General features: G+C 53.8%; 1 pseudogene across 1 annotated transcript; it reads left to right on the top strand.

Annotated features, from left to right (window-relative positions):
- Positions 1-1,941: 1,941 nt before the first annotated feature.
- Positions 1,942-15,613, top strand: LOC147119517 (heterogeneous nuclear ribonucleoprotein C-like; annotated as a pseudogene). The gene is made up of 8 exons (XR_015078036.1): positions 1,942-2,255; positions 3,453-3,528; positions 6,575-6,627; positions 7,783-7,831; positions 8,877-9,029; positions 10,007-10,121; positions 11,239-11,360; positions 13,771-15,613. The product of XR_015078036.1 is annotated as a heterogeneous nuclear ribonucleoprotein C-like (transcript).
- The last annotated feature ends 5,151 nt before the right edge of the window (positions 15,614-20,764 follow it).

Consider the following 20,764-nt stretch of genomic DNA (forward strand, 5'->3'; position numbering starts at 1 on the left):
CTCTGTCTTGTCTTATCAAATTCAAATTCAAATGCTTTATTGGCATGAAAGTTTACAGAGAACCATATTGCCAAAGCTTACATAGCAAAAAGGTACATTTTCAAACATTTTGTAGGTGTCAATCGATTTGACATTTGTTGGGTACATACAATATTACTTTTAAACAATATTAATTTTAAACAGTCTTTGTACTTCATTTGGTACGTTCAATATTAATTTTAAACAGTCTTAATTTTAAACAGTCCTCAGGTTGTGACATGTTGTTACATATTTGGCCCCAAGGTATGGTCTGTCTCCTTCTCCCAGGACTAATCTCAATTTTGACAGGTCATCCAATTCCTTGAAATCTGGGGTTGTTTGGCTTAGCTTGTTGAATAATATGTTTCTTGATGTGTTGAATTTTTTGCATTTTAGGAGGAAATCTCTAGCCTCTGGTTGCTGGTCTAATGATGTTATCTCTCCTCTATGGCTCTCTTCTTTTTCCTGCAGCTCTTTCACCTGATTCCTAAGTAGATTCACCTAGTTCTCAAGTAGCTTCAGCTCTCTCTTGTGTCTCTCCCTCTCCTGATTTTGATCGTCATTCATTTTGAGGAACTCCTCTCTAAGTTTAACCATCTCTATCTCTAATTGATTAAATTTATCTTTTGGTTGTATCTGGCTGTGTGATCCCGGGGTATGTGTCTGGTCGGCCCTGGAAGGCTCACTCACTTCCTGGCTAGGCTGGTCGGCCCTGGAGGGCTCACTCACTTCCTGGCTATGCTGCTCTTCTCTTGGTGAGCTGGGAATGGTAGGGGGACTATGTGTGGCTTCCTCCCTGGTAGTTATGCTGGGGTTTGTCAGTTGTATCGTGTGGCTGTGGTTCCCTGGGGTTAGTGTCTGGTTTGAACTGTGTGGCTCGTTCACCTCCTGACCAGGCAGATTTTCTCCTGGTAAGTTGTCAATGTTGGGGGGAGTGCGGGCCACTCTGGGGCTGTTCCCTCCCCCCTTAGTTAATTTTTTCAGTGTCCTGAAGGCCGTTGCAAATTTGTCGAGGTTGCCTTGCACTAATATTGTTCCGGTATTGTACGCGTTGACCGTCGTAGTTGAACTGTCTCCTGGTGTGTTAATTTTCATTATGGACCCATTTGCGGTATTTTCTAGCTTAACATTGGTATAGTGTGATTTTATTGCTGTGATCCACTCTCTCTCCCCCCACCACCCCCCCCCACTCTCTCCCCCCCACTCTCTCCCCCCCCGCTCTCTCCCTCCCCCCGCTCTCTCCCTCCCCCCGCTCTCTCCCTCCCCCCGCTCTCTCCCTCCCCCCGCTCTCTCCCTCCCCCCGCTCTCTCCCTCCCCCCCGCTCTCTCCCTCCCCCCGCTCTCTCCCTCCCCCCGCTCTCTCCCTCCCCCCGCTCTCTCCCTCCCCCCGCTCTCTCCCTCCCCCCGCTCTCTCCCTCCCCCCGCTCTCTCCCTCCCCCCGCTCTCTCCCTCCCCCCGCTCTCTCCCTCCCCCCGCTCTCTCCCTCCCCCCGCTCTCTCCCTCCCCCCGCTCTCTCCCTCCCCCCGCTCTCTCCCTCCCCCCGCTCTCTCCCTCCCCCCGCTCTCTCCCTCCCCCCGCTCTCTCCCTCCCCCCGCTCTCTCCCTCCCCCCGCTCTCTCCCCCCCCCGCTCTCTCCCCCCCCCCGCTCTCTCCCCCCCCCCCCCTCTCTCCCCCCCCCCGCTCTCTCCCCCCGCGCTCTCTCTCCCCCCCCCGCTCTCTCTCGCTCTCTCCCCCCCTCTGTCGCTCTCTCCCCCCCCACTCTCTCGCTCCCTCCCTCTCTCTCTCTCACTCTCTCTCTCTCCCCCACTCTCTCTTTCTCTCTCTCTCTCTCCCCCACTCTCTCCTTTGGGGAGCGAGCTAGGAAGTGGCTTCGAGCCCAAGATCAGCCATGACCTCATTGAAAGGCGGAGCAGGCTCGAGTGGCCAAGTGGCCTATTCCTGCTTCTATTTCTTATGTTTCCTGTCTCTGCGTCTCTCTCTTTCCCTCACCTCTCACTCGCTGACTGTCTTTCCCTCACTTCTAACTCCCTCTGCTTCTCTTTCTCTCTTTCACTCACTTTCTCTCTCTCTCTCTCTCTCTCTCTCATTCCTGTGCGTGTATCCTCGACAAGTAAATGGTTCAGTCCAGTGCTCTCCTGGCTTGGAGTGGTACAATCCTGCTCGGCTCGATTTCCTGGTGGTGAGTGCTGGCATGTTTATGGAGCTGACACACAGAGCAGCGAAGCAGGAAGGAGAAAGGGTATGTGAGAGGCAAGAGCGGGGGCCACTCACGGGGGTGCGAGACCCCCCTGGGCCTGCTCCACAGGGAGTAAGTACAGTGCCCACCTGAAATGGAGGGGCCTTGGACCCTGAGAAATGGCACATACTTCGACCCAGAATCTCTAAAGAAACTCTGTGAAGAGGTTCTCCCAAAATACCCTACCTGGCGTGGTACTGAGCAGGAAGGACCCAGGTTCCAGAGGCAGAGAGGTGGGGGGTAGAGGTGGGTGGGGCTACAATTGGTACTGAGCACCCCCCCCCCCCCCACCAGTTTTGGCCGGTGTGGGAATAGCACTGCAGGGATTGCTGCTGGAAAGTGGGTGTGGGTGGCCAGGGGCGGGGAGATGAGGTCGTGATCGGGGCCGGCTGTGATGCACTGCGAATCGATCACTTTCGGCTTTCCGCTGTCCTGTTCCAGGAGAGCCCTTTTGGGAAAACAGGGTTTCGGCCCCAGTGGTGGGGGCGGGTTTTGTTTCCCAACAGATACCAGGCGGAAGAGAGAACTTGTACTCGGGCAGCACTTTATCACTTCTCTTGGAAACATCCCAAAGTGCATCGCAGCCAATGAGGCGCAGTCACTGTCGTCACTGCTTAGTTGCAAGATCCCACAAACCGCAATGAGATGGAGGACCCGGTTAATCTTTTAGTGATGTTAGTTGAGGGAGCACCGGGGAGAACTCGCCCTGCTCTTCCGCCAACAGTGGCCGTGGGATCTTTTTACGTCCACCTGAGAGGGCGGACTTGGTTTAACGTCTCTTCTGAAAGTCGGCACCTCCGACAGTGCAGTGCAGTGCTCCCTCGGTGCTGGCACCGGGAGTGTAGGCCCTGGATTATGGGGCTCAAGTCTCTGGAGCGGGGACTGGAGCCTGCCAACTTCTGACTCGGATAGAGTGAGACCGACCGAGCCACGGAGGAGAAACTGACGGTCCAGCCTCGTAGGGGGAAGTGGATGACGTACAGTTATCACCTGTTTCCTCTATCCCAAAAACCCGGGCTCCGTGTTGAGGAACAGCTCCGGTTTGGTCGACCGTGAGTGCCACGCCGTTCCACATCTTTCTACCCGCTGCCACCCCCTCTCTAAAAGCAACACCCTGCCCCCCTGGTCACCACCTGCGGTTATAAGCTGCCTCTCCAAGTGAACAGCCGCTGACTCTCTCTGCCTCTCTTTGTGTTCCAGACATCAACCTAGCCGGGGAGCCCAAACCCAACAGGCCAAAGAGTGGTCAGAAGAGATCGGCTTCTGACATGTACGGGTAAGTGACATCGAGTCTACAGCGGGGAAAACGGGCTATTTGGCCCAACTGGTCCGTGCCGGTGTGTTTATGCTCCACCCGGGCCTCCTTGCGGCGCGATGGAGCACTCGCTGCGGCGTCCCACAGGGATCTGTGTCGGGGCCTCAACTATTCACCGTATCTATTAACAACTTAGATGAGCGACACATATCCAAGTTTGCCGATGGCGCAAAGGTGGACGGCATTGCCAGCCGCTTAGATGGAAGCATGAAATTACAAAGAGGCATTAATAGATTCAGTGAATGGGCCAAACTGTGGCAAATAGATTTCATTGTAGGCAAGTGTGAGGTCATCCACTTTGGACCTAAAAACGATAGAACAGGGTACTTTCTAAATGGTGAAAAGTTAGAAGCAGTGGAGATCAATGTTCCCTTTAATTTTTTTTGGGGGGTGCACGGCCCCTTGAAGGGATTATGCGACCCATTCAAAATACTGCGCGTGCGTGGGTTTTCCCTATTTAAAGGCTGGTGAGCCAGCTGCACAGGGGCCGACAGGTACAGAAAATAATCAGTGGAGTGCTGGCCTTTATCTCTCGAGGACCAGAATACAAGGGGGTAGAAGTTATGCTGCAGCTGTACAAAGCCCTGGTTAGACCACACCTGGAGTACTGTGAGCAGTTTTGGGCACCACACCTTAGGAAGGATATATTGGCCTTGGAGGGAGTGCAGCGTAGGTTTACCAGAATGATACCCGGACTTCAAGGGTTAAGTTACGAGGAGAGATTACACAAATTAGGGTTGTATTCCCTGGAATTTAGAAGGTTAAGGGGTGATCTGATCGAAGTTTTCGAGATATTAAGGGGAACTGAGAGGGTAGATAGAGAGAAACTATTTCTGCTGATTGGAGATTCTAGGACTGGGGGGGCAGAGTCTAAAAATTAGAGCCAGACCTTTCAGGAGTGAAGTTAGGAAACACTTCTCCACACAAAGGGTGGTAGAAGTTTGGAACTCTCTTCCGCAAACAGCAGTTGATGCGAGATCAATTGTTAATTTTAAATCTGAGATTGATAGATTTCTGTTAACCAAAGGTATTAAGGGATATGGGCCAAAGGCGGGTAGATGGGGTTAGATCGCAGATCAGCCATGATCTCATTGAATAGCGGAACAGGCTGGAGGGGCTGAATGGCCTCCTCCTGTTCCTACGTTCCTCCCCACCCTCCTTCATCTAACCCCATCAACATATCCTTCTATCCCTTTCTCCGTCACTTATCCAGCTTCCCCTTAAACTCATCTATGCTATTCATCTCAACCACTCCCTGTGGTAGCGAGTTCCACATTCTCACTACTCTCTGGGTAAAGAAGTTTCTCCTGAATTCCCTATTGGATTTATTAGTAATGATCTTATATTTATGTCCCTTAGTTTTGGACTCTGCCACAAGTGGAAACATCTTCTCTACGTCTACCCTATCGAACTTCTTTCATAATTTTAAAGACCTCTATCAGGTCACCCCCTCAGTCTTCTCTCTTCCAGAGAAAAGAGCCCCAGCCTGTTCATTCTATCCTGATAGGGGAGATGATCATGGGATTCCCCTCACCTGACAGGATTAGGTGGGTGAGTGGGACTGCGGTGGTAAACCTAAATCAGGGCGAGCAAGAAACAGGCCCTGATCCAGGATTTGTTTTCATAATATAAGAAATAGGAGCAGGAATAGGCCACTCGGCCCCCTCGAGCCTGCTCCGCCATTCAATAAGATCATGGCTGATCTTGGGCTCAAAGCTACTTCCCTGCCCACTCCCCATAACCCTTCACTCCCTTATCTTGGCAAAAATCTGTCTCTCTCCACCTTAAATGTATTTAATGACCCAGCCTCCACGGCTCTCTGGGGCAGAGAATTCCACAGATTTACGACCCTCTGAGAGAAGAAATTCCTCCTCATCTCAGTTCTAAAAGGGTGACCCTTTATTCTGAAACTATGCCCCCACGTTCTAGATTTCCCCACGAGGGGAAACATCCTCTCTGCATCTACCCCTGGCGAGCCCCCTCAGTATCTTATGTGTTTCAATAAGATCACCTCTCATTCTTCTAAACTCCAATGAGTATAGGCCCAGCCTGCTCAACCTTTCCTCATAAGTCGACCCCCCTCATCGCTGGAATTAACCTAGTGAATCGTCTCTGAACTGCCTCCAATGGAAGTATATCCTTCCTTAAATAAGGAGACCAAAACTGTACGCAGTACTCCAGGTGTGGTCTCACCAATACCCTGTACAGTTGTAGCAGGACTTCCCTGCTTTTATACTCCAACCCCCTTTGAAATAAAGGCCAACATTCCATTTGCCTTTTTGATTACTTGCTGTACCTGCAGGCTAACTTTTTGTGTTTTCATGCACAAGGACCCGCAGGTCCCTCTGAACTGTAGCATTTTGCAATCTCTCTCCATTTAAATAATAATTTGCTTATTTATTTTTCCTGCCAAAGTGTATAACCTCGCACTTTCCCACATTATACTCCATCTGCCAAATGTTTGCCCACTCACTTAGCCTGTTTATATCCTTTTGCAGATTCTTTGAGTCCCCTGCACAACTTGCTTTCCCCCACCCACCTTTGTATCCCTCCGCAAACTTGGCTACATTACACTCGGTCCCTTCATCCAAGTCATTAATGTAGATAGTAAATAGTTGAGGCCCCAGCACCACACGGCCGAGGATCCCATAGGCCTTTTTGTAACCGCTTTATCCTCCCATCGTTGGAGTGATGGAGCCGGCGCAGTTCCCGTCTTTGGCGGCAGCTGAAGTTGGGGTGGTGTGGAGAGAGGTGGGTCGCCCTCTCTGCCACACCCCCTGGAGGTTGGTCGGGAGGTGGAGCCGTGGTCCGGTGTCGTGACTCAAACCCCGCTGTCGTGACCCCCCCCACCCGCATGACACTCTTTGTCTCCCTCGCTCGGATCGCTGACGAGTTTAAAATGCCCCTCTCTGAAATGTTCCGGGCCGCCTGAGGCTGTGACTGTGTCCCTGTCTCTGCGTGATTTGTTGCTTCCTTGTTGAAAACGGGCTCCTCTTTGTGTTCACAGGTCCACGTCTGAGCTCGACTACGACTATTACAGAAGTGACTTTTACGAAAGGTAGGAGAGCCTCTGAGCGCGGATGATTGTGTTTGTGCGCGCCTGTCTCTCCTGTTCCACTCTCTCCTTCCCTGTGCTCCTCTGTCTGCTCCTCACTCTCCTCCTCTGCTCTGCTCTCCTCCCCGTGCACTGCTCTCCCTCTGCTCCACTCACATAAGAAATAGGAGCAGGAGTAAATAAGATCATAGCTGATCTTCTGCCTCAACTCCACCTTCCCGCTCTTTCCCTCACTCTTCCCCCCGCGCTCTGCTTCCCCCTCTCTCTCCCCTCGCGCTCTGCTTCCCCCTCTCTCTCCCCTCGCTCTCTGCTCTCCTCCCCCCCCCGCTCTCCTCCCCCCCCCGCTCTCCTCCCCCCCCCGCTCTCCTCCCCCCCCCGCTCTCCTCCCCCCCCCCGCCCTCCTCCCCCCCCCCGCCCTCCTCCCCCCCCCCGCCCTCCTCCCCCCCCGCCCTCCTCCCCCCCCGCCCTCCTCCCCCCCCCCGCCCTCCTCCCCCCCCCCCCGCCCTCCTCCCCCCCCCCCGCCCTCCTCCCCCCCCGCCCTCCTCCCCCCCCGCCCTCCTCCCCCCCGCCCTCCTCCCCCCCCCCCCCCCGCCCTCCTCCCCCCCCCCGCCCTCCTCCCCCCCCCGCCCTCCTCCCCCCCCCCCGCCCCTCCTCCCCCCCCCCGCCCTCCCCCCCCCCCCCCCCCCGCCCTCCTCCCCCCCCCGCCCTCCTCCCCCCCCAGCCCTCCTCCCCCCCCCCCAGCCCTCCTCCCCCCCCCCCGCCCTCCTCCCCCCCCCGCCGCCCTCCTCCCCCCCCCCGCTCCGCTCCCCCTCCCCTCCCCCCCCCCGCTCTCTCCTCCCCCACCCCCCGCTCTCTCCTCTCCCCCCCCCCCCCCTGCTCTCCTCCCGCCCCCGCTCTCTCCTCCCCCACCCCCCGCTCTCTCCTCTTCCCCCCCCCCCCCCCCCCGCTCTCCTCCCGCTCCCGCCCCTCTCCCCTCGCTCTCCTCCCGCGCCTGGCTCTCCCCTCGTGGCGAGTGCGGACAGCCATGGGGGTGTGTGTCAGGGAGGAGCTCCAGGGGACCAGCGTGGGGGTCTCTGGGGGCGTGCTGGCGGGGGGAGCTCTGTGGTTGCGGCGACTGGTGTAAAACCTGTGACCTTTTTTGTGCTTTTGCCACCCAGTGCCCCCCCCGAGCAGGCAGTCAGAGGCATACGAGATTCCATCGCTAACCAGGTAAACTTTCAACTTTTGTCCAGCCAGAAAGCACCTAGAAACTGCCCAGACTTCCCCTGGCCCAACCACATGGCGTCTAGACGAGCAACGTGAATTTAATGCGTCAATAGATTCAATAGTAACTTTCACAAGGGAATTGGATAAATACTTGAAAAGGAAAAAATACAGGGCTATGGAGTGGGGCAGTGGGATTAGTTTGGGATTGATACAGGGCTCTGGGGAGAGAGCCGGGCAGTGGGATTAGTTTGGGATTGATACAGGGCTCTGGGGAGAGAGCCGGGCAGTGGGATTTGTTTGGGATTGATACAGGGCTCTGGGGATAGAGCCGGGCAGTGGGATTAGTTTGGGAGTGATAAGAAATCGGAATGGTGAACTTCATTCAGCACCTTTCACCTCCTCGGGACATCCCAAAGCGCTTCACCATCCTGGAATCAGTTTTCAGTCGTAGTTGCTGCTGTTGTTGCTGTGTAGGCGACTGCAGTCATTCAATTTGTGCACAGCAAGATCCCACAAACAGCAATCGGACGAATGACCAGTTAATCTGGATTTTTTTTTTATAATGCTGTTGATTGAGTCCTAAATATTCGCCCCAGGACACCGGGGATAACTCCCCTGCTCTTCCAGTAGCAAACATGGAATATTTTACGTCCACCTGAGAGGGGCAGACGGGGCCTCGGTTTAACCTCTCATCCGAAAGACGGCGCCTCCGACAGCGCAGCATTCCCTCAATATTGGCTCCGGGAGTGTCGACCCCGGATTTGGGGACTCGAGTCTCTGGAGTGGGGACTCAAACCCACGACCTTCTGATTTGAGAGGGAGAGACAGACTGAGCCAAGCTGTCACTGTGGCTTGCCCTGAAGGCGCCCCTCCTGGAGGTGCCTGGATCCCACCCTCCAGTCGCACCGACTGTCGCTCTATTACCATGTTGTACTCTGGTGGAGGAGGGGGCGGGGGGGGGAGGAGGGGGCAGGGGAGGGGAGGCCGCCTCACAAACGGGCGTGCGCCCCAAGAAACAACGCTAACTGACGTGTCTCCTCTGTTGCAGGATGTACCCCTATCCGAGCCGGGTGCCACCCCCTCTGCCCCGGCCTGTGACCATCGCCAAGCGCCCACGTGTCACAGTCCCCGTGCCACGAAGAGGCAAAGGCAGCTTCAACACCAAGTCTGGGCAAAAATCAGCGGGCGTCAGGGAAACCAGGTACAAGCGTCAGAGGTAAACGGCGAGTGTGAGCGCTTCTCCACCTGGGTTCAGCTTCCAGATCGGGTTAGATACAGAGTCAAGCTCCCTCCACACTGTCCCATCAAACACTCCCAGGGCAGGTACAGCACAGGTTAGATACAGAGTAAAGCTCCCTCTACACTGTCCCATCAAACACTCCCAGGGCAGGTACAGCACGGGTTAGATACAGAGTAAAGCTTCCTCTACACTGTCCCATCAAACACTCCCAGGGCAGGTAAAGCACGGGTTAGATACAGAGTAAAGCCCCCTCTACACTGTCCCATCAAACACTCCCAGGGCAGGTACAGCACGGGTTAGATACAGAGTAAAGCTTCCTCTACACTGTCCCATCAAACACTCCCAGGGCAGGTAAAGCACGGGTTAGATACAGAGTAAAGCTCCCTCTACACTGTCCCATCAAACACTCCCAGGGCAGGTACAGCACGGGTTAGATACAGAGTAAAGCTCCCTCTACACTGTCCCATCAAACACTCCCAGGGCAGGTACAGCACGGGTTAGATACAGAGTAAAGCTCTCTCTACACTGCCCCATAAAACACTCCCAGGGCAGGTACAGCACGGGTTAGATACAGAGTAAAGCTTCCTCTACACTGTCCCATCAAACACTCCCAGGGCAGGTACAGCACGGGTTAGATACAGAGTAAAGCTCCCTCTACACTGTCCCATCAAATAGTTCAATGTCTGACCCACTGTCCCCCATCAGAGAGAAGTGACCTTCATCTTCTCTATCTTGGGCTGGATTTGGACCCAGGTCCCAGAGGGTGAAAGGGCAGTGCCTGACCACTGCTGTTGTGCCTAGGGTTAGTCTGAGCAATATGTAATTGAGTTGAGGTTGGGGACGATTGCTGTCGGTGGTGTGGGAAGCGTGGGGCTATGTTTTACTCACACGCTCACTGCGATGCTTTTTCTTTGTGCTCACTCCCCATCGGTGCCCAGTGAAAGCCAATGACCTGGCCACCATCAAGAAGGAGCTGACCCTTGATCAAGAGCAAAGTGGACTCGCTCCTGGACAGTCTGGAGAAGATCGAGAGGAGCAATTCGAACCAGACAGGTAAGTTACCTCCAATGTTCCCTTTAATTTTTTTTTGCGTGCGCCGTCCCTTTAAATTGATGTGCAGCCCATTCAAATTTTGTGCACGTGCGAGTTTTACAGTGCCCCCCTGGTTAGTGAGACTCGAGCCCGTCCCGAGACCTGTGAGAGTATCCCTGTCCCAGACAGCGGTGAATCGCCCCACCCCCTCCCAGCCATGCCAGGGACTTCCCCCGGTCCTCGAGGCACAGGATCGGCTACTCCCCCTCACTCTTCCCCCAAGTCCCTCCGAAGTACGGGATTGCCCTCCCCCTCACCCAGGACCCTCCGACGTACAGGTTCACCCCCCTCCCCCCATATCCCTCCGATGTAGGGAGACCCTCTCCCCTCACCCATATCCCTCCGATGTAGGGGAGACCCTCTCCCCTCACCCATATCCCTCCGATGTAGGGGAGACCCTCTCCCCTCACCCATATCCCTCCGATGTAGGGGAGACCCTCTCCCCTCACCCATATCCCTCCGATGTAGGGGAGACCCTCTCCCCTCACCCATATCCCTCCGATGTAGGGGAGACCCTCTCCCCTCACCCATATCCCTCCGATGTAGAGGAGACCCCTCACCCATATCCCTCCGATGTAGGGGAGACCCTCTCCCCTTCCCCCATATCCCTCCGATGTAGAGGAGACCCTTTCCCCTCACCCATATCCCTCCGATGTAGGGGAGACCCTCTCTCACCCATATCCCTCCGATGTAGGGGAGACCCTCTCCCCTCACCCATATCCCTCCGATGTAGGGGAGACCCTCTCCTCTCACCCATATCCCTCCGATGTAGGGGAGACTCTCTCCCCTCACCCATATCCCTCCGATGTAGGGGAGACCCTCTCCCCTCACCCATATCCCTCCGATGTAGGGGAGACCCTCTCCCCTCACCCATATCCCACCGATGTAGGGGAGACCCTCTCCTCTCACCCATATCCCTCTGTTGGGGATAACCTCTCTCCCCTCACCCATATCCCTCCGATGTAGAGGATACCCTCTCCTCCAGGTCCCTCTGACCTGTTGGACGCACCCTCCCCCCACCCCCCCCCCCCCACCAATCCTGAAGTCCATTGATTTAAATCCTCTCTTCTCTGGACAGAGACCAAGAGTGAGAAAACAGACGAGGGGAGCAGCACTAAAGGAGGGAGCGAATCCAAGAAAGCCGAGAGCGAGGGGACTGGCGAGGAAGGCGACACCCTGGAGGATGAAGAGGAGGAGCTGGTACGAGATGGGAGTCTAGAGCGCGGTGGAAGAGGACCACAATTGGTACTGTGCTCCGCGCAGTGGGTGGGGTGGCGGTGGATCCTTTTAGCCTGCTGGGTTGTGGAAAGGGGCAGGGTGGTGGTGGGGGGGTGGAAATTAGCCAGAGTTCCCGCCCCCTGATCCGCTGACCTGCTGGGAAGTACCTGGGGGTCAAGTTTGGGCAGGCTGCAGCACCCCCCTGTGGTGGCATATTTTGCAGGCTCACGTGTGAGAGAAGAGGCGACTTGGATGAGGGGGGGGGGGCGCGGCGGGTGCGGCTTTGGCTGTCGTTCTGAAGAATGAGTTGGTGCCTTCGGGAGGGGCACGAGGACAGCCCAGACCACTTTGCTTTCTGTTTAATCGGGTCGATGGCGCTGGAGGTGGGGGGGGTTCTCTGCTTTCGTGCTCCATGAGGGGAAATCGAACAGCGCCAGGACCTGGGGGGGCACACGCAGTTATTTCTGCGCTCGTCCTATTTCCCACCTCCCTCCCCAAGCTAACCAGAATGACCAGAGGCAGCAGCTGCAGTGTGTCCTGTTCGTAGGATGCACCGCGGCATCTCGCCATGGCTTCTTCAGCAGCAAACCTCCCGAACCCGCAAGATCTACACCAGCATCACCAACAGCTTACATTTATACAGCGCCTTTAATGTAGCATAACGTCCTAAGGCGTTTCACAGGAGCGATCATCACACAAAATTTGACACCAAGCCACGTCAGGAGATATTAGGACAGGTGACCAAAAGCTCGGTCAAAGAGATTACGTTTAAGGAGTGTCTTAAAGGCGGAGAGGTTTAGGGAGGGAATTCCAGAGCTTAGGGCACGGGCAGCTGAAGGCACGGCCGCCAATGGTGGAGCGATTTAAATCGGGGATGCTCAAGAGGCCAGGATTGGAGGAGTTCAGATATCTCGGAGGGTTGTCGGGGCTGCAGGTGGTTACAGAGATCGGAAACCACCTAGAAGGACAAGAGCAGCAGGCGCATGGGAACACCACCACCCCCCCCAAGTCACACACACCACCATCCCGACTTGGAAATATATCGGCTGTTCCTTCATTGTCGCTGGGTCAAAATCCTGGAACTCCCTACCTAACAGCACTATGGGAGCACTTTCACCACACGGACTGCAGCAGTTCAAGATGGCGGCTCACCACCACCTTCTCAAGGGCAACTAAGGATGGGCAATAAATGCTGGCCTTACCAGCGACGCCCAGATCCTGAGAATGAATGAATAAAGAATACTTGGTGACGCTATCTTGTAGCTTCCAAAAGCTCTTATAATAATTTGTCTATCAGTAAAACAGGTTTATTAAGCATTAAACATCCGATACAAAGAAGTAATACTTAACAAGGAGATAGTCACAGTCTTGTTCGTTTGAGCCTCGGCGTTCCATCGGAGTGACTGTGGCGCGGTCTCTTTCTTCTCTTGCTGTTTTCTCTTGACTGTAGCTCGCTTCTCTGGTTTCTTGGTGTGTTCTGTCGACTGAAACTTCTTCAACTATGGTTCGCGCTGCCTTCAGTGTTCAAAATCCGTATCTTTATACACCTTTTTCCCCCTCTTTCTATTGCTAACAGATATCCGACACCTGGTACATGTTTTACGACCTTGTTGATCCCACTCGGACTCGCTTTGTGCATATCAAAGGGCCCTTTTATCTTTAGATATTCTCTTTCCAAAGACCATTTCCCAAGATATCCGACACCTGGTACATGTTTTACGACCTTGTTGATCCCACTCGGACTCGCTTTGTGCATATCAAAGGGCCCTTTTATCTTTAGATATTCTCTTTCCAAAGACCATTTCCCAAGATATTATCTAAAAAAACTGTCCATTTTATAGTAGTATCACTGAGGGGTGCTTCTCTTATCTCTCTCTCTTCTCCAACTCTTATTTCTTTTCTATCACATTACTGAATACCACCTCCCTGATAGTCTCCATAAACTTAGCATTACATTCCAGTTCAGTAATTGCAAACAAAGCTTCACTCAGGTTCGTAGAATTTCCCATCCTGCTTTTCTCTCAGCCATTTGCCATTTTATACAGGCTTTTAGGCTTTTAACATACAATTTCACATTATAATTGACATGAATCAGTCATTCATGAAAGAAAGACTTATGAAATAATACTGAGCGGCCTACGGGTGGCGTTGTCCAGGGAGAGTATAAATACTCGGGCACGGGCCCAGCTTGCGCAGGACATTCTTAACAGGAACTAGTGAAGGATACAACTAGGCCTCCATGTTGTAAAACAGTTGATTAAAGCTTTGTTTAACGCTTAGACCAAGTGCCTAGTAGTTTTCTTGCGTCAATAGTTATACAAAAATGTTTTACTAAATCATACAAATACACCCTATCCTACATCTGACCCCCTCTGACCTTTCTGTTTTGCAGCTGGGCGACAGCAAAGGGCGGAAGGAGGAGGAGGAGGGCGAGGAAGATGGCGGAGACGATGCCAACGGCCAGGACGGCCTTTAGACGAGCTGACCGACGCCACTTAACGCCCTCTCTCCCCCCCCCGCCCCTCAATCCCCCCCCCCCCCCCCCTCCAATCTTTACACCGTTTGTCAGTTCTTGGGTTTTTTTTCTAAAAAGCTTTCTGTTGGTAAAACGACGACCATTTTGAACCGGATTTTTATTGTGAATTCAAATGAGGCATCTTAAAGGGACAGGCCTCACCCCAACCCACTCATCACCCCACCACCTACCCACACTCAACACCCAGTTCTATCGCCCAGGAAACCGCAACCGGGCTGGTTTTAGATCCGGGGAGGAAGGCCGCCCAATGACGAGAGTCCCACGCCCACCCTCGCAGAATCTTGGTGTTCCCGTTGGCTGTTTTTAAGCTTCTTGTCTGCTTGGCTCCCTCAGCTCCTGGATCGAGTGGTGCGGCTTTTAATGATAGGGTGCTGGGGGGGGCGATGGGTGGGGGTTTGAGGGAAATGACTTTTTTTTTAATTCTCTGCTGTGCTAATAGCCTTGTAAATGTGCTTACCCCTCCCCCACCACGCCATCCCCTCACGATGAGCTTCGTCAGCTCGGTGTCACTACCTGGGCCCAGCTCACCCCCTCGCTAGCGCAGTTTAACCTGGGGGGGGGTGGGGGAGAAGGCCGGGATTGACCCTTTTCCAAAAAATCGATTGGACCATAAACCACCTCGGTGGGGGAGGGTTTCCGCACTTTCCTCCTTTTCTCCCCCCGACCTTCAAACCTCCCCCGCCCCCTTTTTTTTAATCGCCTGCCCCAGAATTCTCAAAAGACCTGAAAGCGAGGCTGTTTGGAGCCTACAGGGGTGGGATTGCTGTCGGGCAGGTGGTGGTATCTACCCCACGTCTCACCCGCTCTCCGCCCCCTCAAATCACCTTCAGCTCCTTTGCTGCTCGAAGGCAGTTTGAATCCCACTCGAAGGGCTGCTGTCCTATGGGGAACGTGTTCAGTCGTACAGGGTCCTGCCCACACCCCCCCCCCCCACCCTCACCTACCGACCGATGGCAGGCCAGCGACCACAGCCCCCCTCCCGACTGACGATCGGAGACGAGAGCCCCTCGGTCCCCGTGGGTTGTTGGAGGGGGGGGGGGACGCGGGGTGATTGGCTGCTGTGGGATCCCCACTCAGAGGTGGTGCTGACTAGGTGTATTCGACTGCAGGTGTTTGGCGGGGGCGGGGGGGCCTGGAATTAAAGACGGGGTCCCTTTAAGATTCCCACAGTGCTGTTGGGGGAGAGTGAAGTATTGGACATTTTCAATGCGGGACATGCAGACAGGTGGCAGATCAATTTCCCCACTCCCTTTCGCAGCTCCTTCCGTCTCCAATTTCTACAGCTGCTCCCCCTCCCCCCCGCCACCGCCTTCAACCCACCTTCCCCTCTCTGCCCTCATCGCAGCTTCATGTCAGACATGAACGCTTGATCCTTCCCCCTTCCCGGTCTCTGTATCTTACGCACCCCCCCCCCCCCCCCCCCGCAACTTTCCCTCTCATCCCGCCATACAATCTGAAAGAGGTAAAAGCTTTCTGTCCAATATGAATTTTGTTTTTAAAAAAAAGGCCGGGCCCGTTTTAAGCCGAGGAGAAGTGGTTGGGGCCTGTGCTGCGGAAAGCAGGGAGTGGGTTTAATGAGGAGGCTGTGCTGGGCCGCACTAGACCGGCAGTAGAATGCAGCCTGTACGTTTTCTAGACTTCTTTCATACTGTATCAGTACTGTTGGGTTAATTAAACATTTGAAGAATATTAAAAAAAACACCTCGCTTACCTTTGCTCTTTTATTCACTGGTCCACCGCCGATCTCTGGCGGGGAGAGAGACATCCAACAACTTGTATTTATATAGCGCCTTTAACGTAATAAAACATCCCAAGGTGCTTCACAAGAGTATTAAAAAACCAAATAATTTGACACCGAGCCACATAAAGAGAAATTAGGGCAGGTGACCAAAAGCTTGGTCAAGGATGTAGGTTTTAAGAAGCGTCTTAAAGGAGCAAAGAGAGGCGGAGAGGTTTCGGGAGGGCCTAGGCAACAGAAGGCACGGCCACCAAAGGTTGAGCGATTTATAATCAGGGATTCTCAAGAGGGCAGAATTAGAGGAGTGCAGATATCTCGGGGGGGGGTTGTGGTGCTGGAGGAGATTACAGAGATAGGGAGGGGCGAGACCCTGGAGGGATTTGAAAACTACGATGAGAATTTTGAAATCGAGGTGTTGCTTAACTGGGAGCCAATGAAGATCAGCGAGCACAGGGGTGATGGGTGAATGGGACTTGGTGCGAGTTAGGACACGGACAGCCGAGTTTTGGATGACCTCAAGTTTACGTAGGGTAGAAGGTGGGAGGCTAGCCAGGAGTGCGTTGGAATAGTCAAGCCTAGAGGTAACAAAGCATAGATGAGGGTTTCAGCAGCGAATGGACTAAGGCAAGGGCGGAGATGGGCGACGTTACGGAGGTGGAAGTAGGCGGTCTTGGTTATGCTGCTGATATGTGGTCGGAAGCTCATTTCAGGGTCAAATATGACACCAAGGTTGTGAACAGATCCATTCCCAGACAGAGAGGAGATGAAGGTCTCTTTTCTCTAGCGGCTGAGACATTCGGTTCCTGTAATTCTATTATTTAAAGGTTTATAATCGTTTTAAAAATCAGCGAGACATTGAATCGTAGAGTTTTAAAATCCAAAAGAGTGTGAGCTGGGTCACAGGCTAGCACTTGGTGACCATGGAGACACTGAGGCCTACCAGAAAAGGCTGCCCTACCTGGGACTCCGGGCTTGCAGTGGGTTGAGTCAAACTGACCGCACAAAAATCTACGGCCGGCATACCCAGTTGCCAGCACCGAGGGAGTGCTGCACTGTCGGAGGTGCCATCTTTTGGATAAGACGTTAAACCGAGGGCCCTGTCTGCCCTCTCGGGTGGACGTAAAAGATCCCACGGCCGCTATTGGAAGAAGAGCAGGGGGGAGTTCTCCCGGGTGTCCTGGGGCCAATATTGATCCCTCAACTAACCTCACCAAAATACAGATGATCTGGTCCATTTATCACATTGCTGTTTGTGGAAGCTTGCTGTGTGCAAATTGGCTGCCACGTTTTCTACTTTACGACGGTGACCACACTTTAAAAAAAATACTTCATTGGCTGTAAAGCGCTTTGGAACGTTCTGAGGTGGTGAAAGGCGCTGTAGAAATGCAAGTTCTTTCTTTCGATCGGTGCAGTTTGTCTGTGTAAAGGGTCTATTAACGAGGATTGTGGGAGGGAAAAGTTTAATCCCCAGCAAGGACCAGGAATAGAACTCTGGATAATTGGGTCCCAGCACGGACCATGAATAGAGGTTGAGGGGTAACTCAAGCAAGGACCAGGAATACAACTTGAGGCGTAACTGGGTCCCAGTGGGACCAGGAATAGTACTCTGGGTAACTGGATCCCAACAGGGACCAGAAATAGTACTCTGGGTAACTGGGTCCCAACAGGGACCAGGTATAGAGCTCAAGGGGGGGTAACAGTCCCAGCAGGGACCAGGAATAGAGCTCGAGGGGGGGCTAACTGGATCCCAGCAGGCACCAGGAACAGCTCGCGGGGGCCTAACTGGGTCCCAGCAGGGACCAGGAATAGTACTCTGGGTAACTGGATCCCAGCCGGGACTAGGAATAGAGCTCAAGGGGGCGTAACTGGGTCTCAGCAGGTGCCAGGAGTAGAGCTCGAGGGGGGGCTAACTGGATCCCAGCAGGGACCAGGAACAGCTCGAGGGGGCGTAACGGTCCCAGCAGGAACCAGGAACAGAGCTTGGGGGGGGGGGGGGTAACTGGGTCCCAGCAGGGACCAGGAATAGAGCTCCAGGGGGGTAACTAGATCCCAGCAGTGACCAGGAATAGAGCTCGAGAGGGGCTAACTGGATCCCAGCAGGGACCAGGAATAGAGCTCAGTGGGGTAACTGGATCCCAGCAGCAGGGGGGCAGGAATAGAAGTTGAGGGGTGTAACAGGACACGACAAGGACCAGGAATTGAACCTATTAGGAGCAGGAGTAGCCTGCTCTGCCATTCAATGAGATCATGGCTGATCTTCAACCTCAACTCCACTTCAATATACTCAACGACTGAGTAACCACAGCCCTCTGAGGTAGAGAATTCCAAAGATTCACAACCCTCTGAGTGAAGAAATTTCTCCTCATCTCAGCCCTAAATAGCCGACCCCCTATCCTGAGATTATGACCCCTAGCTCTAGACTCTCCAGCCCGATCATCTCTCGTTCTTTTAAACTCCAGAGAATACCGGCCCATTCTACTCAATAGAGCTGTGGTTGTGGCGGGGGCGGTGGGAAGGAGGCACAAAGGAAGATGGTTGTTGTTTTAGACCTGTGATGATTGGCCTCCCAACAACCACAACCACCTGCTTTTCTGCCGGGACTCTAGCCGTTGAAGAGGTCCCCCCTGAACTTCAGTTGGACTGGGACTACTTGGTGCTCCATCGTTGCAGGAGTACATCATGGCAATGTCCTAGGCCCAACCATCTTCAGTTGCTTCCCTCCATCATAAGGTCAGAAGTGGGGATGTTCGCTGATGATTGCACTTCAGTTACGAATGGTGTTCAGTTCCATGCGTAATTCCTCAGATAATGAAGCCGTCCGTGCCTGCAGGCAGCAAGACCTGGGCAACATTCAGGCTTGGACTGATAAGTGGCAAGTAACATTGATGCCACACAAGTGCCAGGCAATGACTGTCAACCATAAGGGATTATGGAGTGTCCTCCTCAAATTCGGCTGCCCTCAAAAGTTTGTCACTATCCTCCGCCTGCTTCACAATGACATGCAAGCCGTGATCCTGATCAACGGATCCACCACAGACCCAATTCATGTACGAACCGGGGTCCAGCAAGGCTGTGTCATCGCACCAACGCTCTTCTCGATCTTCCTTGCTGCAATGCTCCATCTCACCCTCCGTAAGCTCCCCACTGGAGTGGAGCTAATTTACAGAACAAACGGGAAACTATTCAACCTCCGTCGCCTCCAGTCCAGATCCAAGTTCGTCCCATCCTCTGTCGTCGAATTACAGTATGCAGAAGACGCTTGCGTCTGCGCTCACTCGGAGGTCGAACTCCAAACCATCGTCAACACCTTCACCGAAGCATACGAGAGCCTGGGCCTTACACTAAACATTCGTAAGACAAAGGTCCTCTACCAACCTGCCCCCGCCACACAGTACTGCCTCCCGATTATCAAAATCCACGACAAGGCCTTGGACAACGTGGACCACTTTCCATACCTCGGGAGCCTACTGTCAACAAGGGCAGACGTCGACGACAAAGTCCAACACCGCCTTCAGTGTGCCAGTGCAGCCTTCGGTCGCCTGAGGAAGAGAGTGAAGATCAGGACCTCAAACCCGGCACTAAGCTCATGGTCCACAGAGCAGCAGTGATACCCGCCCTGTTGTATGCCTTAGAGACATGGACTATGTACAGCAGGCACCTCAAAGCACTGGAGAGGTACCACCAACGCTGCCTCTGCAAGATCCTGCAAATCCATTGGCAGGATAGGCGCACCAACATCAGTGTTCTTGCTCAGGCCAACATCCCCAGCATCGAAGCTTTGACCATGCTCAATCAGCTCCGATGGACGGGTCACATTGTCCGCATGCCTGATACGAGACTCCCAAAACAAGCGCTCTACTCGGAGCTCTGGCACGGCAAGAGAGCCCCAGGTGGGCAGAGGAAACGCTTCAAGGACACCCTCAAAGCCTCCTTGAAAAAGTGTAACATCCTTACCGACACCTGGGAATCCCTGGCCCAAGACCGCACAAAGTGGAGGAGAAGCATCCGGGAAGGCGCCGAACACCTCGAGTCTTTTCGCCGGGAGCAGGTGGAAGCCAAGCGCAAACAGCGGAAGGAGCGCACGTCAACCCAAGCACCCCGCCCACTCGCCCCTTCAACCACCGTCTGCCCCACCTGTGACAGAGACTGTAGGTCCCGCATTGGACTCATCAGTCACCTGCGAACTCATTTTTAGTGTGGGAGCAAGTCATCCTCGGTCCGAGGGACTGCCTAAGAAATGATGTCCAGCGAGAGTCTAATCACTGCACGTTGACATTCAATAATGGTACCATTGCCAGATCCCACGCCATCAAAATCCTGAGGATCACTCTAGACCACATTGGCGGCAAGAGCAGATCAGAGGCTGGGTATTCTGTGGCGAGTGACTCACCTCCTGACTCCCCAAAGCCTCTCCACAGGGCACAAGTCAGGAGCAATGTTCCCTCTAAGCTGTGCAGCTGTCTGCCAGTCCCGCACAGCCCAGGACTGGCTATTCCAATGTGAAAGTTCGCACTTATGCGAAAGTTTGAATGGGCTGCGCTGCCCATTAAAAGGGACTTCGCACCCAAAAAAAAATTAGGGGCAACATTGGTCAGGAGTGTGATGGAATGCAATCCCCACTTGCCTGGATGAGTGCAGCTTCAACAACACTCAAGAAGCTTGACACCATCCAGGACAAAGCAGCCCGCTTGATCGGCACCCCATCCACCACCTTAAACATTCACTCCCTTCACCACTGGCGTACTGTGGCTGCAGTGTGTACCATATACAAGATGCACTGCAGCAACTTGCCAAGGCTTCTACGGCAGCACCTCCCAAACCCGCAACCTCCACCACCTAGCAGGTCAAGGGCATCAGGTGCATGGGAACACCACCACCTCCAAGTTCCCCTCCAAGTCACACGCCATCCTGGCTTGGAAATATATCGCTGTACCTTCATTGTACTGTGGGAGCACCTTCACTACATGGAATGCAGCGGTTCAAGATGGCCCACCACCACATTCAACAGGGCAACTGAGATGGGCAATTAATGCCAGGGGCCTTGCCAGCAACACCCACATCCACTGAACACATTTTTTTAAACGGTACAGCAGAGTAAAACTCCCTCTACAC

This window comes from Somniosus microcephalus, chromosome 4, assembly GCF_052327205.1.
Source record: "Somniosus microcephalus isolate GS21.2 chromosome 4, FLI_Smic_1.0, whole genome shotgun sequence".
In the NCBI taxonomy this organism is placed as follows: Eukaryota; Metazoa; Chordata; class Chondrichthyes; order Squaliformes; family Somniosidae; genus Somniosus; species Somniosus microcephalus.